We start from the raw sequence: 17,598 nt of genomic DNA on the forward strand, positions 1-17,598 counted from the left end.
TTAGTAACCTGTGCCTTTTCTCCTTTTTTCAATTTAAATGGCTGACCCCATGGCTACACAGCAGGGTATTTATATAAACTGTAGTGGTCATTATGAGGCAAACACACAACTTTTACCAGTGCAGGGCAATAGTACATAATATATTAACTATTTTTATACACTTTAATTTTTTGGTGTTACGTTTCCTTTAAGTAACATAGTAACATAGTAACATAGTAAGTTGGGTTGAAAAAAGACATACGTCCATCAAGTTCAACCATAATGCCTATACCTAACCTGCCTAACTACAAGTTGATCCAGAGGAAGGCAAAAAACCCCATCTGAAGCCTCTCTAATTTGCCTCAGAGGGGAAAAAATTCCTTCCTGACTCCAAGATGGCAATCGGACCAGTCCCTGGATCAACTTGTACTAAGAGCTATCTCCCATAACCGTGTATTCCCTCACTTGCTAAGAATCCATCCAGCCCCTTCTTAAAGCTATATAATGTATCAGCCAGTACGACTGATTCGGGGAGGGAATTCCACAACTTCACAGCTCTCACTGTAAAAAATCCTTTCCGAATATTTAAATGGAACCTCCCTTCTTCTAAACGGAGTGGGTGCCCTCGTGTCCGTTGGAAGGACCTACTGGTAAATAAAACATTAGAGAGGTTATTATATGATCCCCTTATATATTTATACATAGTTATCATGTCACCTCTTAAGCGCCTCTTCTCCAGTGTAAACAGACCCAACTTGGCCAGTCTTTCTTCATAACTGAGACTTTCCATACCCTTTACCAGCTTAGTTGCCCTTCTCTGGACCCTCTCTAACTCAATAATGTCCCGTTTGAGCACTGGAGACCAAAACTGAACAGCATATTCTAGATGGGGCCTTACCAGTGCTCTGTAAAGGGGAAGAATAACCCCCTCCTCCCGTGAATCTATACCCCTTTTAATACAGCTCAAAACCTTGTTTGCCCTTGCAGCTGCTGCCTGGCATTGCTTGCTACAGCCAAGTTTATTATCTACAAGGACTCCAAGGTCCTTCTCCATTATGGATTTGCCTAGTGCAGTCCCATTAAGGGTATACGGGGCTTGCATATTTTTACATCCCAGGTGCATGACCTTACATTTATCCACATTAAATCTCATCTGCCACTTAGCTGCCCAGATTGCCAGTTGGTCAAGATCCTGCTGCAGGGATGTCACATCCTGGATAGAATTGACTGGTCTGCAGAGTTTTGTGTCATCTGCAAACACTGATACATTACTCATAATACCCTCCCCTAAGTCATTTATGAACAAATTAAACAAAAGTGGACCCAGTACAGAACTCTGAGGGACCCCACTGAGAACCTTACTCCAACCTTACTCCTAAGGGAAGATTTACCCTAGCCTCATTTTTGTGTCCAGAGGCCTTTGTCAACACAAGGTCAGTCCAAAAATACATGGCTGGCACTTCTGTTAATTGATGCACCAATTGTCCTGAGGGCTGATCAATTACATTTATTTAGGTCCATTACCAAATTTCATTAGTTCAGTGGCTATCATATTGAGGGATTATCCCATAACCTCTGGCCAAATTTAGGTACCTCTTTTGCACACAAACCAAGCATGACCAGCAGGTTTTTATATATAAAAGCTTAAATTGCTTTTATAAATGTTGCCACCATTCTTTTGCTTTGTTTCTGAAATGTCAGTATAAAGTCAAACTAAAACTATATAAAAGTCAGATTTATACTTATATAGATAGAAGTCCTTTTGTCTATATCCTCTTTATGCACAGGGTAGGGCTTAACTGTAGGAGAAAGAACTATATATATATATATATATATACATATAAAGAAATGTCTACAGTTCAGCATTCTATGTAGTGTACATAACCATATATTGTGATGTGCAATGAGACAAACTTAAAAAACAAAGTGTGCTGCTATTTCTCGCAATCAATATCACAAAGAAAAGGTGGTATACACTGCTGCATGTGTCCCATTGTGGCCATGATTGTAGCTGTCCTAAGGATTTCATGGGGCTGTTACTAGATCTCAACAATTGCGAAATCCAAAGAAATAACATACATTGCAATACTAATTTTCTATGTCTTTTTTTCCCTCAAAAGGAAGTACATTTGTTTGCAATTCTCATAATGCCAAATCAAAGAACTTTAGACAAGAAGGAACTTTTTGCTTCTTCCATGATTATGATTGAGGGGTGTGGCTTCTATCACAAAGGTAATAAAAGTGTTTCACTACATGTGGCCAAATAAGAATATTGTGTAATTGATACATGGTTTTGCAAGCTCCAGTTATTGAACAATTAAACATTTTTGCTGGAAAAGCCATAAAACATACTGTAAAAATACTGTAGAGTTGTCAGTGTAAGGATCCATTAACTTCTAAATCAACTCATGTTCCTATTGGCGGGTTCTAAAATGATACAAGTGACTTCTGCTTTCTGTACTGTTCTATGGTTTTTCTTTATGTCTCCTATGACCTTTATACTAAATTCACATGACTGAATTTAAAATACATAACCTTTAATATTCTTTTCTATAAATAACTATTTCAAGCTTTTTATAGATGGCTTTCTTGACCTTAAGAAGGCTAAAATAGTGTTTAATAAACAGTTGCATTGCTGTGCATTTTTAAAACAGCTATAGCTGTGTAGGGTAAAAAAAGACTCAACCCAAACACTCTCTGTACTGAATATAGATCATTGAGCTTCTTTATTTGTTCAGTATGTCTTTGTAACCCTTATTAGTGCCTGGGAAAGCTCATATTATGAGGCTGAAACTTTGGAATAAACCACTTTTTTTCTTTTCTTGCAGAATGCCTGTAAGCATAGGGTTTTGTTTATTTAATTTTTTTGTTTACTTTTGTTGATAGCAAGTGCCTCGGCATTTGACTGCTTCATGGAGAGCTCCATCTCCAGTTGTGTGTTTGTATTTTAATCCTTTTGTATGAATTGTTAATAATTATATATTTTATATGAAGAAGCACTTGATTAAATAGCAAAAAAATAAGTTATTCAATTATGGCCAGGGCACTATCTGCAAGCAGTTTGTATGTTCTCTGAATGTCTGTGTGGGTTTCCTCTGGGTACTCCAGTTTTCCTTCCAAAAACATACAGGCAGGTAAATTGACCCCCTTTAGAAAACTGATTAAAATGTGTGTGAAAGTGATAGGAATCTTATACTGTAAGCTCTACTGGGGCAGGGACAAATGGGAATGATGTCTAATCTATGTAAAGCGCCAGTACAATACACATCATAATAAAATTCATGCTAAGAAACCAGTATATTGGCTCCAATCAAGGGTGTCATACACATATGTAACACTATATAGAAGATGGGTATCTCCCTTATTCCCCTCAGGTGGATTCACTAGGGGAGGAAGGGTTAACCACACTGAATTTACACACACAGAACTTGATCTCACAATAACTTGGGTGCCAAGTTATTGTGAGATCAAGTGTGTTATGTCACAACAAATAATAACTTTTTATTTACAAGATGTTACATAAACTCATTGGTGATACTGCTCAGATGGTACAATCATCAACACTTCAAAGATATTTCAGACAATGTCATAGGTGAACTATTCCCCAGGGCTAGTGAATGCTCAGGGCTCATTATTGGAGCCTAATCGTGCCTTTTACAAATTTTTTCTAACACCGCCTTCTCCTACTTAGGCTTATGTCCACCTCAGGTTCTCCCATAGGGTGCCTTCCCCATTTATAGACTAAGGAACACCCCTGGCCAACTTTTAAACTACCAGGGAAATACCAAATATAACATAGGACCAGCTCTTTGCTGTGCTTGTCCTTAATGGACTGCCTAAAGTACAAAAGGCAAACCGTTTACTTTCCTACACATACATTATTAACATGAAATGGAAAGCTTTTAAATATACAAAAGACAATAACTATTGAACGGAATACAAATACTGGTTGTTTTTTATACACAAGTGTTTGTAAAACAAAAATACAGATGGCCCTTTATCTAGTGCAGGGGATTCAGAATGCTGATTTTAAATTCTGTGCATAAGAAAGACACGCCTGCAATAAATAGCAGATTTGAATTTAAAGTGTTCTGTAAATATGAGTCAATCTAAGATTAAAAAAAGTCTGAGGGTACAATTGTCAATCAAGCATCTACTTTAGCTCTTGTTTCTCATTACATGCTTGAGTAAGTAACCAAAAACAAATAATGCCTTTTTGGCATATAAACAAGCTTGAATACACATTTATTAAAGAATCATTACAGTTTTTGAACCAAAGCAATAACTGTTACAGAGGCTTGATCACACTGCAATAAATGTAAATGTTTCCTGCCTTTTCATGATAATTTTACTTTAGGGATAATGCATGTACAATATCATCTTTCATTTGATCTTTTTGTACATGAAAAACCATACTTTGTTGGGGTTTTTCTGTCATTTGCTTTGCAGTCAGTAGGGAATAAAGAATATTGCAAGGCTTTAGGTTAGCATCTCTTTTGCTTTATATAGTGTTAGTAGTAGCCTTAAAAGTGATAGCAGTTATTTATGAAGAATCAACATTTTATTCAGAGAATTTAGAAACACTGACAACTAGTGTACCTTTAAGCATGTATGCAGAAGCATTTGCTCATGCGCTAGCAGTGGTGGGCCTCATTTAAGCACTTGTACAAAATATCAAAAAAGATAATTGTGTGACATCAGTTGGAGCATTATGCATGTATGTATCTACAAACAACTGTGTAATGGAAAAAAGAAAAACAAACCAGAAACCAAAGTCTAATTAACTGACCCATTAGAAAACCAGAAATATAAAAATTCCTCTGAGTATCAACATAATACAAAGATTTTATGTGTTTTGCCTTTATTTTTCAACAGAAAGATGTATCCAATGAAAATAAATATATGTACTGTGAATATATTTATTTATCTACACAGCCCTCCATAGCCTGTACTAGAACATATCCCATTACATAGAATTGGTTGCTTTATGTTTTGCCCTCTTTATTAAGAATTAATTCCCTTTAGAATCAGTAAGTCCCAGTTATACCGTATTTTATCAGCATTCTAGACTGTATCCATCTGAAATGGTATAAAATATTCCATCCTTTGTATGTATTGTGTTGTGTTCAATAATAAAATTCATCTTTTGACCTCTGTAGAAAATGAGCTGGCTTATGGAAAAAAATATAATAGAACCTTATTAATAGTATTATTTAAGATATGCAGAAAAAATTCTGTTCAATTCTGTTCTTTAGACTCATACTGTTTATTTATTTTTAATGTATTGTAAACATGAACTTTGTATGGGGAAACGATAGCTGAATTTCCAGTGTTTTGTTTGTTACTTGCTCTTCTATAAAATAGCATGTGGGATCATTAACAAAAACCTAAGCAAAGTCTTTTATATCATGCTAACATTACTGTATATAATGCTTTTTGCAATCTAGGAGAAGCAATTTTCCTTTCTATTCTCCTCACAAGAAAGTGAGCAGTGCAATCTAGCATGGTTGGTCACAGCAAGACATGATACGGGTAATTTGATCTTTTTGCGGCCAACTAGAAGATAGGGAACACCATGTCTAACTTCTCTCTAATTTCAATTTGGCCTTGTGCGTATGCCTTCGGGGGACATAGTTTTTATTAATTGTGTTTGCAGGGAGATGAGCAGGTCAGAATAAATGCTTAGTTATGTTTTCACATTGAGTAATAAATTAGGGGGAGCACTGTATTATATGTACGCACACATATGCAGTAATTATATTTAAATTAGCCTCGCTTTTCAACACACATTCATGGACATTAATTTTTTTTCTTTTTTCAGCTTACTAGTATGTAAACTTGTTTGAACTCTTTAAATACCTGCCACTCTGGTTATTAAAAAATAGTAACGCTCTAGCATCCCCTAACTCACTTGATCCCCTACCTTAGGAATTTGCTTTGGCTGTTGGCTAATTTACCATGCTCAGTTCTTTTTAACTCAGGTTACTAACCACGCCCTCCAACCTAGCAGCCAATAAAGAGATGGCACTGTTGGTTTCCATAGAAACTCTGCTCTAGCTGTGCACTCAGTAATAATGAGTATTTAGGAGCAGTGATGGTAGGAATACTGGTGTTTGAGCATCTTTCCATTGATATTATATAATTAATTTTTACTTTTCAGGAGGTACAGTGGTACAATGGGCAATAACAAAACCATCTTGAACTGCTGGGTTCTGATTTTCTTGATTGTGATCTTTTAGTTATGCACACCTGCATCTAAAAAAAGCTGTTGTGAGGCTTCAATGTTATTGTTATTTTTAATTGTGTTTTGTTTTTTTTAAGCCCTGGTGGCTAGTGAAATGAAGTCAATTAAAGTGCACATCACAGCTTTTAGGCAACTAGGTGCTCTAAAATTCAGTTGCAGAGAAAGAAGAAGCATTTTCAAAGCGCTTTCTTCAGCTTCCATCCCAACCTATAAGAAGTTACTTGGAATATGACCCAAAAATGTAGCTCTGAAACAGACTTAAAATGGTCAGATCTGACTACAGAATTAACAGACGTTTATCTGGTCTCTTCCAGATCATTCTAAACATATTTACCAGCATGTGTGTTTAAAAGCTTTTTATCTGGATCAGGCAATCAGTTTTTGGGGCATTTATTGGACCAGTTTTTTCAAAGCTAACATCAATGTCTAACATTTTCTAAAACTGCATGACCAGGTTTACACTATTTAACTTAAGGAGTGAAAAAGCAGCCAGCTTACCAGGAAACAGACTAGTTTGATGCTATAAAAGAGAAAGAATGGTTGTATTGCTTACCTTCCCTAACTTGGGTCAAACCCCCCTTCTTCAAATAATGCACTGGCCTGGGGTACTTTATTCATGAGTGCAAGTAAATAATAAAAAAAATCAATAGAACATGGAGGCCACTGATATTTAACTATGCATATGTTTTACATCTAGTTTTTCCTTAAATGCAACAGAGTGCACAGGTTATTTTCAAAATATTGGTTTGTTGTTAATATTTAGCCTAAAAGGTTACACAGTAATTAAGATTTTACTAACTCTGAACCTGTTATAGGAATCTGGAACCCATAAGTCTCTTGTCTGAGGTTACCCAGCAGATCACAAAACAAAGAATGAGCACCTTTTTTTTTGTTTTCTTTAGTTCTTTTTTTACTCAAATCTAAGGAAAATGTGACCATGAGAATTAAGAAATCATCTGCTAAGTTGTATGTACATAACTTTTAAAAAATATTCTCCATTTGTTTTCTGGTATTTGAGAAATGCCTTTTCATTGTTGTCTTTCTCATTAATGTTGCTAGCATATTTATTTATATTACCAAGGACTCTTCGTTATTAAATTGTGTTTGATAGTTTTTCTAGCAAAGAGTTTTATTCTGTATTACTTCTGAAGAACTTTAATTGTTGCTTTTTTACTTTGTTAGCCAAATAACAGTTTTATGGCTACATACATTCTAATTCATTTACTGCTGTCAGATGAATTTATATTTATTTTTTTAACCTCATTTTCCCTTCCTTTTGTGTTGAAGACTTCTGTGTTACCTGTAGGCTCGAACTGGTGTTAATTAAAGGGCAACCTTGCATCAGAGTGTGCACTTCTGCACAATGCAGCAGAGCAGGCTGAACAGGTGCATTGGTGGACACTAAGCTGCATTTACGGGTGAAATTACCTATGTTAATAGCACCAATGCCCACTCAATTTTGAATCTGTTTTAGTGTTTTGCAGTTAATCTTGCACAAGGAATTGAGCCGATGACCTGCCATTTGTGTCCTTCTAATGAGGCAGCAAACTATTTGCTTTTTCTGTTTACAAAACATGCTTTTTTTGCATATATAAATACATTTGAGTAGAACTGCCATACAGATACACATGCATATAAACCAGCTATCATGTCCCATTTACTTTTTACACAATTAGCATTAGTTCCTCTGACAAAATCATTATGTTTCTCTTTATGGACTCTCAAAAGAACATGTTGAAAATTACGGCCATTTCAGTACTGTACAAGTTATCACCAGTGGTGATCCCATCCACCAACAGTCAAAAGAATGTGTTCTGTAATTTGGCGCAGTAATAGCTATTATTTTGTGCTAAAAATTGTATCAAAGTAGGTCTCTATAAACAATAAAACACCCTATATTAAAACATATATATAATTTTCTAACACGTGCCATGGAATAAATAGAAATTGAAAAACTGCCATGGCAAGGCACATGAATAATTTTACCAGTCACTGTAATCAGAAAACTGTAATAAATGCCCCTATCCATCAAAATATTCTATAGGAGACAAGTACATGTACTGTAGTGGTAACAGCCAGACCACTACTCAGAAATGTTTTTTTGACAAGCAGATAAAGGTATTTTAAGTTTTTTGTCTGATTTAGTTGCCATTTAAAATTCTCCAGGTGTATAGAAAGCTAAACCACCAGGTTCCTAGAAAATAGGAAACATGCTTTCCAAAGCACATGTAACAAAAATATTTTTTCAATGAAGCTACATACTAAATTCCCATCTTTTAACTATTGAAATGTGCTTTAAAATATTAGGATTCCTTTTTGCAGGTAAAGCAATCAATTCCTTGTGTTTCATTGTTGCTTTTTTGTTTGCTGCTTTACAGCACTTGTTTCCAGTGTTTGTGTCTGTTTTTCAGTTCTTTCAACTTTCTTCCTATCACCCTCCTTACAATTGCTCTAAGCGACCTAAATTGGTCTTTAATATTTACTTTTCTTTTCAAGGTGAATACATTGAGAATAGTAGTGGCTTAACATCTCTGCACAGGTCAACCATTTTTGTTCTGTGGTTTTGCTGAGAACATAATGTTCCAATCTTTGCATTATAGTAATGATCCTAAAGAGTTAAAGTTCACTTTTCTGAAGTAAAGTGTATTGTTGTCCTTGTATATTTACTTTTTGCAACATACATTAATATCAGGACTGTTACTTCCACTGGGCTTGGACAAGCTTTACAACCTCTCTCTTTCTTTGCAACAGAAGCTGAGCCTCTTCCTCTTAAATATAATGGTAGTGTCTGTAACATACTCTTTCAAGTAATTTGCCTGTTGTTTTACAAGCTGTGAAAAGCTTATCTTATATCTGTTATTCAAACAAATGCTTAACCACCCCATTGGATCTTCAATGGCAATCTTCATGGCTACATAACAGCTTCTTTATAGAAATTATATTTAATCTTATGGATCAAACTAACATTTTTTTAGCAATCTAGATAAACATTAACCTCCTCATAACCATAAAGATACTTGATCTGATGACAATGAGAGGTATTTAAATGGAAAAAAAAATCACTGATAATATAGAGTTGTTAATGACCCTTTTCCAGTTGGTGCCTCAGGTTTGAAATATATATAACATGAACACAAGGCCAGTCTTTTGCTCTAGCCTGCTAAAAAAAATTGCTTTTTTGGCAAAACTCTTTCTGTCCAATGCTTTATGTATCATTGTGCCGATAAAAGCTTGTACTGCATAATCTAGTGAGATAAATAATTTTAACATACACAGAATCTGATCTTTTACACTTTGTTGCTGTGCACATTCCTTGTATATTGGATCAGTGTCGCCTCAAGTTATGCGTGAACATGTGCACACATCATGATTTCTATAGACACAATTTAACCCATTTTTTGAACACAAACATTGAATTGATTGAACCACAAGGTTTTTGCACATTGAAAAATGGGGGAATGTAAGTTGCTACCAAAAAAATATTTGGAATATATAAAATGGTTCTTGTACGTGAACAATTTTTCCTTTGTGCACATTAAGGGTGGCCTTTAACAACATTCGGATTATCATGGTTCTAAGAAGTCAGTCATGTATCAATAAATAAAAATTGAAAAAGAACGAATGAAAAAAAGATGCAGAAAAAAGAACACGAAAATCCTGAAAAAAACTGTGATTTGTCAAAAACCCTGAAAACCTCTAAAACCACGAAGCAAAGAAATATCTTCCAGTTGTAAAGGGGACAATTGCCATTAACTCGAGGCTTTAGATGGCGGATTTTTGCATTTGGATTTGATGCAGTGTTGTTGAATAATAAATTGTGAAAAATAGAGGGGGTTTTTTTTTCCATGACTAAAACATATTTTGCAAATCATGAAAGAAAAATTAAGCATTAGTAAAAGCTATATTAAAGGGGTTTAATATAGCTTTTGTGAATCTGGAAAGTGCAGCTAATAAAACTTCTTAAAGAAAAGTTGCTATTGTTGAGTCAAAACAATAGCCAACATCACATTTACATATGCTTTAAAAATGCACTTTAAAAATGTATAAATGCATTTTTTATTGATGTAATAATTGTCTAATGAAGAATATTGTATATCAGATAAGTTACAATATTTATATTTAAATTACAGAATCGGGGATTTATAAATAGAATGCATACTAAAATCCATAAGGGGATGGGTTATATCTGGCACACTAGACATAATTACATACTCCATAAAACAGATATAATTTTAATAACAAACCACATACATGTACTCTATACACCAACCCACTACCATATACAGGTATGGGATCGCTTATCCGGAAACCCATTATCCAGAAAGTTCCGAATTACAGAAAGGCCATCTACCATAGACTCCATTTTAATCAAATAATTCACATTTTTACAAATGGTTTCCTTTTTCTCTGTAATAATAAAACAGAACCTTGTACTTGATCCCAACTAAGATATAAATAATCCTTATTAGAGCCAAAATAATACTACTGGGTTTAAATACTGTTTAAATAATTACAGAAAGATCCCTTATCCGAAAGACCCCAGGTCCTGAGCATTCTGAATAACGAGTCCCATACCTGTACTAACAATAGAGATAAAAAACATTATCAATGGATTACAGTGCATTTAGACATCCCTGCAGAACAATACATTTTTGTAGGTGATTCATACCATCAGGGGGTTAGGATAATATATTTTGCCAAATAAAAGAAGAAAGCCAAAAGTTATTTTTAGTCATTTGTTGCCTGAGCAAAGAAAACAGATTACAGCCATAAAAAATATTTTTTATTGTAAGAAAAAAGCATTATCAAAAGGAAAGTTTAAAACAGCTATTTTGATGTTCATTTATTTTATGTATTTTTGCTGAACCTTTTTATAGTTTATAAGAATTGTTAAAAATGTTTGTTACAGTTGGGTTCAACAAAGTACTTTTATATTTTTAAGAGATCAAAGACATTGAATTGTAGTTCATGTTGGCATCAGTCTTTGTGTAACTGTCTTATAGGGCAATTATATGCTTAAACATTTCTACAGGAGCGTATTTTATTTTAATCAATTGACATCTATGTGAATTTGGCGAATTGCATGAACTTCACTGGTATGTAATTTACTGTATATCTATCCAAAATTCTGTCTGTCTGGTGTTCTGTTTCCTTGGCAGTCCAAATGTATTTCTTTTTAATGGTCTCTCTCTCTCTCTCTCTTTAGCCATTAACAGCAATATACTGGAAATGCCATGTGAGTTAAGAAATATACACGGGGGGTTCAGGAAAAAAAACATCATTAGCTGAGTATTTTTCCTTGAGCTGGCATTCTTACATAAGTAAAAATTCAGCAATTGCTTTTGGTAAATGTTTTCTTATTTAAAAAAGACCACTGGGAGAAAACTACTTGCCTGGCCTGTCACCTTCTTTTTATTATTAGTTGTTGTTATACAAACAATATAAATACTTTTTTGCAAAATAATTGTAGTCTTATTATCATTTTTAGTGTAACAGATTTGGCAGTACAAGTCTATACCATTCCTTCTTGAGTAAGCAGGTAGAGATCTGGAACAGGTAACAGAGTATCTGGTAGGGGAAATCATTACATAACATTAGGCAACGTTAGAGAATGCTTATTACTTTATGCTGGAGAGTCTCAGATCAGGGGTCCCTGCTGTATAGTTCTAATTACCAATGATAACATTGATTTTTTTATTACTTTTAACAAAAGTGGATTTATATCAATAATTCAAATATGTGATCTTCGAATTTAATTAATGATGGTCCAAGCATGAATATATTATATCAAAGTAAAATGCTTTTAATAAAATATATACACTAACCAATTATGCACAAATACTCTTATAACTAAATGTGGTTTCCTTATATTTCCTAGTGAATTAGTACAGTACTAGGAGTATTTTACAATTTGATAAATAAAAATGGATACTTTTGTAGAACTGGGTACCGCTATAACAAACTTCTCCTTTCAAGGTAGTAAAAAAGTCCTATGGGGCAAATGATTTATGAGTAAGATTCATAACAACATTTGCATAAATGTGAAGAATAAAAAATGCATATCAACACGTAATGTTCTTCATTAAATTTGAGGGGTTACGTAATAAAAGGCAGTACTTTGCCCAGGAGTAGCAACCTGTAGTAACCAGTTAGTAAGTAGTATTTACTGTCACCTGTTTAAAAGTAAACATCTTATTAGTTGTTATGGATTACTACTCCTTGGCATACCTAGCAACTATTATTACATATGGGGGTTGAAATTTTAAATGCACATTTTTAAGGCCTACTTAATGGGGACATATTCTTTTGCTGTAAAAATGTTTTATTATAAGCAGTGCATATGGTGCAAACTAAAATTAATCTTTCTTCCACTGACTCATGGGGGCACATTTACTAATCCATGAATCCGAATGGGAAAAATTGGGATTGGAAACGAACATTTTGTGACTTTTTCGTATTTTTTGCGATTTTTTCATCGCCGTTACGACTTTTTTGTAAATTGTCGCAACTTTTTCGGAGCTGTTATGACTTGCGCGAATTGTCGCAACTTTTTCGTAGCTGTTACGATTTGCTCGCATATTGTCGTGACTTTTTCGTATTGAGTGCTCGTAAACGGCGGGCAAAACTTTCAGACTTTGCATGATTTTGGAAGCCTCCCATAGGACTCAATGGCACTCTGCAGCTCCAACCTGGCCCAAGAAAAGTCTCCCATAGGGCTCAATGGCACTCTGCAGCTCCAACCTGGCCCAAGGAAAGTCTCCCATAGGAATCAATGGCACTCTGCAGCTCCAACCCGGCCCAAGGAAAGTCTCCCATAGGGCTCAATGGCACTCTGCAGCTCCAACCTGGCCCAAGGAAAGTCTCCCATAGGACTCAATGGCACTCTGCAGCTCCAACCCGGCCCAAGGAAAGTCTCCCATAGGGCTCAATGGCACTCTGCAGCTCCAACCTGGCCCAAGGAAAGTCACGATACTGAAGCTTGAATGAATCTGAAAAAAGTCGTTACGCTATGAAACAGTCGCCACAATTTACGAAAAAGTCGTAACGGCTACGAAAAAGTCGCTACAATTTACGAAAGAAATCGCAAAATACAGATCATTACAAAAAAACGCATTCGGACGCTTTTCGGACGTTCGTGGATTAGTAAATGTGCCCCATGGGGTCCCTAAATCTTTTCCGCATTCTAAAGGCTATATTAAATTCATGCAAAAGAAAACATTGTTTGCACACAGGAATACTTTTTACATTGAGAATGTTTTTTTACAATGTTAACGACTTTTACTGCATTCCTCCCTACACGTGTTACATTAAAATGCAAGTTGTACTGATAAAGCAGATAAAATACATAAAGAATCAATATTTTATGTAACTAAATGATAAAGACTTAAAGTAACAAATAAAGAATAAAATGTGTTGTTGCTAGACATACTATAATTTTACTTTCTAAATTAGAGTCATATTTATGACTCGAATGTGCTCTTTATTAAAAAACTTGATCATGAAAAATGTGAAAAAAAACTCAGGAAGATCACAATCTGTCATTATAATGAGTCTACCAAACCTAAAATAAGTCTCTGGTCTAATGGATTGAAATTGAAAAATAGATTTTGCTTGTGCAATCCCCTTTTAATTTCCTGTTACGTTATACCTTTGTATAAAATTAACATTTTAATCATATTTACAATACTGTATATTCAATTACATTCTACTTATTCTTCTTTTTGGAAATAATTGTGATGACTTTAAATACATTTGAACTTTTTCAGTACTTGTCAACTGCTCTGTCAGCCATTAGCCATTTATTCACAGTGTGATATCAGCCACTTAGGAACAAAGACATCCTTCCTTTCATTTATCTGTGTTAAATCCAATCTTCCATTTGTCAACCCAGTTCCTTATTTTATCCAAGTTTTTCTGTAGATTGTGGAGCTCTACTCGCAGTGTATGATCTTGCATAATTAAGTTTCATTTGCGATAATGCTTTTAATATCTACTTGAATGTCATAACAATATTTCAAGGGCAAAAATGCATTACAGAGACTTGTGATAATCAACTTCTAAATTTGTTTGAACAGAAAATTGTTTTAGGGGCCAATTTATAAAAATTTGATTTCAGTTTTTTTTTTTACAATTTGAGAAAAAATGCAGCCAAATAAATGTGAATATACTCGAGAATATTTTTAAAGGACCACGAATAGTCTGCATTTATTAAAGAAAAAATCTTTTGAAAATCGCCAGAAAAAAAGTAATTGAGAATTGTCTCTATGAACTTTATTTATTTATTTTCCCACTTATTAAACCCTTCGAGATTTTTAGCCTCATTGAAAATTAATGAACCAAATGCACATGGGAATAATCTTAAATAAGCTAGCAAGAAAAGTAGTTTGAGATTCGTTTCACATCCACGTTATTTTTTTCAGAAACTCGAATTTTGTTAAATCTGCCCCTTAATATCATTTGTTTCAGGAACTTGATCCATACAGCATAATATGCTTCTCAGTTATTTCAATTGGTAATATTAATTGTATGTATTTAATATATTTTTCAATAGTTATAGTTATATAGTTCAATAGTGTTAGTAAAATCTTCCAGTATTTAATCCATGTTGACTTTCACTAAAATTTAAATGCATAGTGTCCCTCATGCTGTTATTTAGTAACATGTTGTGTAATTCAGTATCCAAGATCAGATACAGGCAAATTAAATCCAAATTAAGGGATGGTCAACAAAAATGTCAGATGTCAAATTTTTTGCAATTATTTATCATTTCTAAAAAGGTATATTGTTGTTTGTTTAAATTAATTACATAGTTACATAGGGTTGAAAAAAGACCAGAGTCCCATCCAAGTAAACCCAGCACACACAACCTATACTTACCAATCTATACACTCACATACATAAACTACTACTACTACTACTACTACTACTACTACAACTACTAATACTAAGGGGAGATTTACTAATCCACAAACGGTCCGAAGGTGTCCGAATGCATTTTTTCGTAATGATCGGTATTTTTGCAACCTTTTCATCGCCGTTGTGACTTTTTAGTATGTCCCGCGATTTTTTCGTTGCGGTCGCGACTTTTTCATATATTTTCCATGACTTTTCCGTCGCTGTCGCAAAAAAATCGGATTGGTTTTTCCGCCGTTTACTATGGCTCAGTACGAAAAAATTGTGACAGGAACGAAATAATCACGCAAAATACGATAAAGTCACGACGGCGACGAAAAAGTCGCAACAAATACGAAAAATTGTAACGGCAATGAAAAAGTCGCAAAATTTTAGTTTCCAATGCGATTTTTTCCCTTTCGGGATTCCGATTCGTGGATTAGTAAATCTGCCCCTACGTGTAGATATTAGTATCATAATAGCCTTGGATATTCTGCTTGTTCAAAAACTTATCCAGGCCCCTCTTAAAGGCATTATCACATTATCATATATATATATATATATATATGCAAATGTTATGAAAAAGATCTGCACTCAGGGCTTATATATAGCTGGGAGACATGTAGGGCCAAAACATTAGTCTCCATATATACTTATAGACTGCACCCAGGCTCTATCTATCTTAGACAGACAGACAGAAAAACAAACAAACAAATAAGTAGTGGTGACAAAAGTATAGAAACCTGTAAGTAAGATTTAAAAAAAGACATAGAAGAGAGAATTCATTTAACTTCGGGAATGGACATCACAAATTCCATTCTGAAACCAACAAGGCAATTAGATTCCTAGCTGAATCAATACCACTAAACAACTTAATTTGCTAAACAAAAATCTGATATTTTAAAGGTGTCTAATGAATCTAATGAATCAGCAGTTACATCATCTGTAGGTGTGAAATACCACAGCTTTAAAGACCTAAATCAATACATTGCTATCAAAAGCTCAATCTCTTTCTCTATTCAAATGGTATGGCCTTGTGTCACTGCCTACTCCTGAGAATAAATATTTCCCCAAAGAGTCCCTCTATTCAGTCTTGGTGACCTTTCCTTCATAGCTCAAGCCCTCTAAGCCACTGCTTAATGTAGCCATCCTTCTTCTACTTCTTATATATACACAGATGTTTTTAACTGTACTCCATATACAGTACTTGATCAGGGTACATATAAAGTATATTATGGTATTAAGTATTAGGTAATTATTAAGTATTAAGTATTGCTATCATAGTTTCATTCAAGTTATTCTCATTAAAAAAATACATTTTTGTGCTCCTTCCAAAAATTAATAGCTTGCTTTCTTTACATAAAATGCTACGTTAGGATTATATGTTATTTTCATGAAAAGGTTTTTCAATCTCCTGTTAAACGGTAATCTCCAAATGGAAAACCATTTGGCCCAAGCACCAACTTACTTTCTCATATAGCCAAATTAGGCTAGCTTACCATGGCTTGTCCTTTGTAAAACTATATGGGTAATTTTTAATGACTATTGATTGTGAAGTACTTCAGTCCCTTAATATTGTTTATTGAACTGTTCATTTGATCTATAATGGATGCAAGGTGTTCTGGGGATAAAAGGACCTGCTGACATCACCCATCTTGGACAAATAGGTCATTAGCCCCGCAGAGGAGACAAATGAGAAAATATAAAAACACCACTAAAAGCCTTTATGAATACAATTGTAGGATAAATAACAACATTTTTATTTAGTATATATAGCAAATGAATGTCTGTGTAGCTTATAGGGTTATATTATGGGCAGACCATTACAAATTCATGCAGATAATGACATCATCTCTTACTATTAAAGGGGAGATGTATTAATAATCGTGGTCTCAATTTTGCCTCAAATAGAAAAATAGTGCCCCAAAAAGTCACAGTTCTGACTTTTACCTTTTTAAGTGCACATCTGTATCTTCAAAAGTCCAATAAACAAGGTTGTCTCAAAAATGTTTTTTTTCTTACAAAAATACAAAATAGAAATAAATGTATAGCACATTGATTACATTTCTACATAGTCCATGAAGAGTGGGTTTATTTAGTCCAATTATTTATCTCTGGGGATGAAAGGATAATGAGCTCAGGATAATGAGCTGCACATACAGTAGTGTGAAATAAGAAGTTCATTTTAAAGAGGGGAAACTAAATTGGAGGGTTTAAATTAATCACTCTGCTATAATTCCTCATTTACTCTACAAGGCCTACGAGGGGAAATTACATATAAAAATAGTTAATTTTCAGTGTGCTTGAATATATATTGAGAAAAAAACATTGATTTTTTTCAGTAATAAGCAGAACACATTAACAAGGGCTATATATTAATTCAAAAGTGTTCATAGATCTATTATGTTGTACAGTAATGTTTACACACAAAATATGGACAGAGGTGGAAGATGCATCCTTTCTATCATAAGGCACTGCCTACA

This window comes from Xenopus tropicalis, chromosome 2 (assembly GCF_000004195.4).
Source record: "Xenopus tropicalis strain Nigerian chromosome 2, UCB_Xtro_10.0, whole genome shotgun sequence".
Classification (NCBI taxonomy): Eukaryota; Metazoa; Chordata; class Amphibia; order Anura; family Pipidae; genus Xenopus; species Xenopus tropicalis.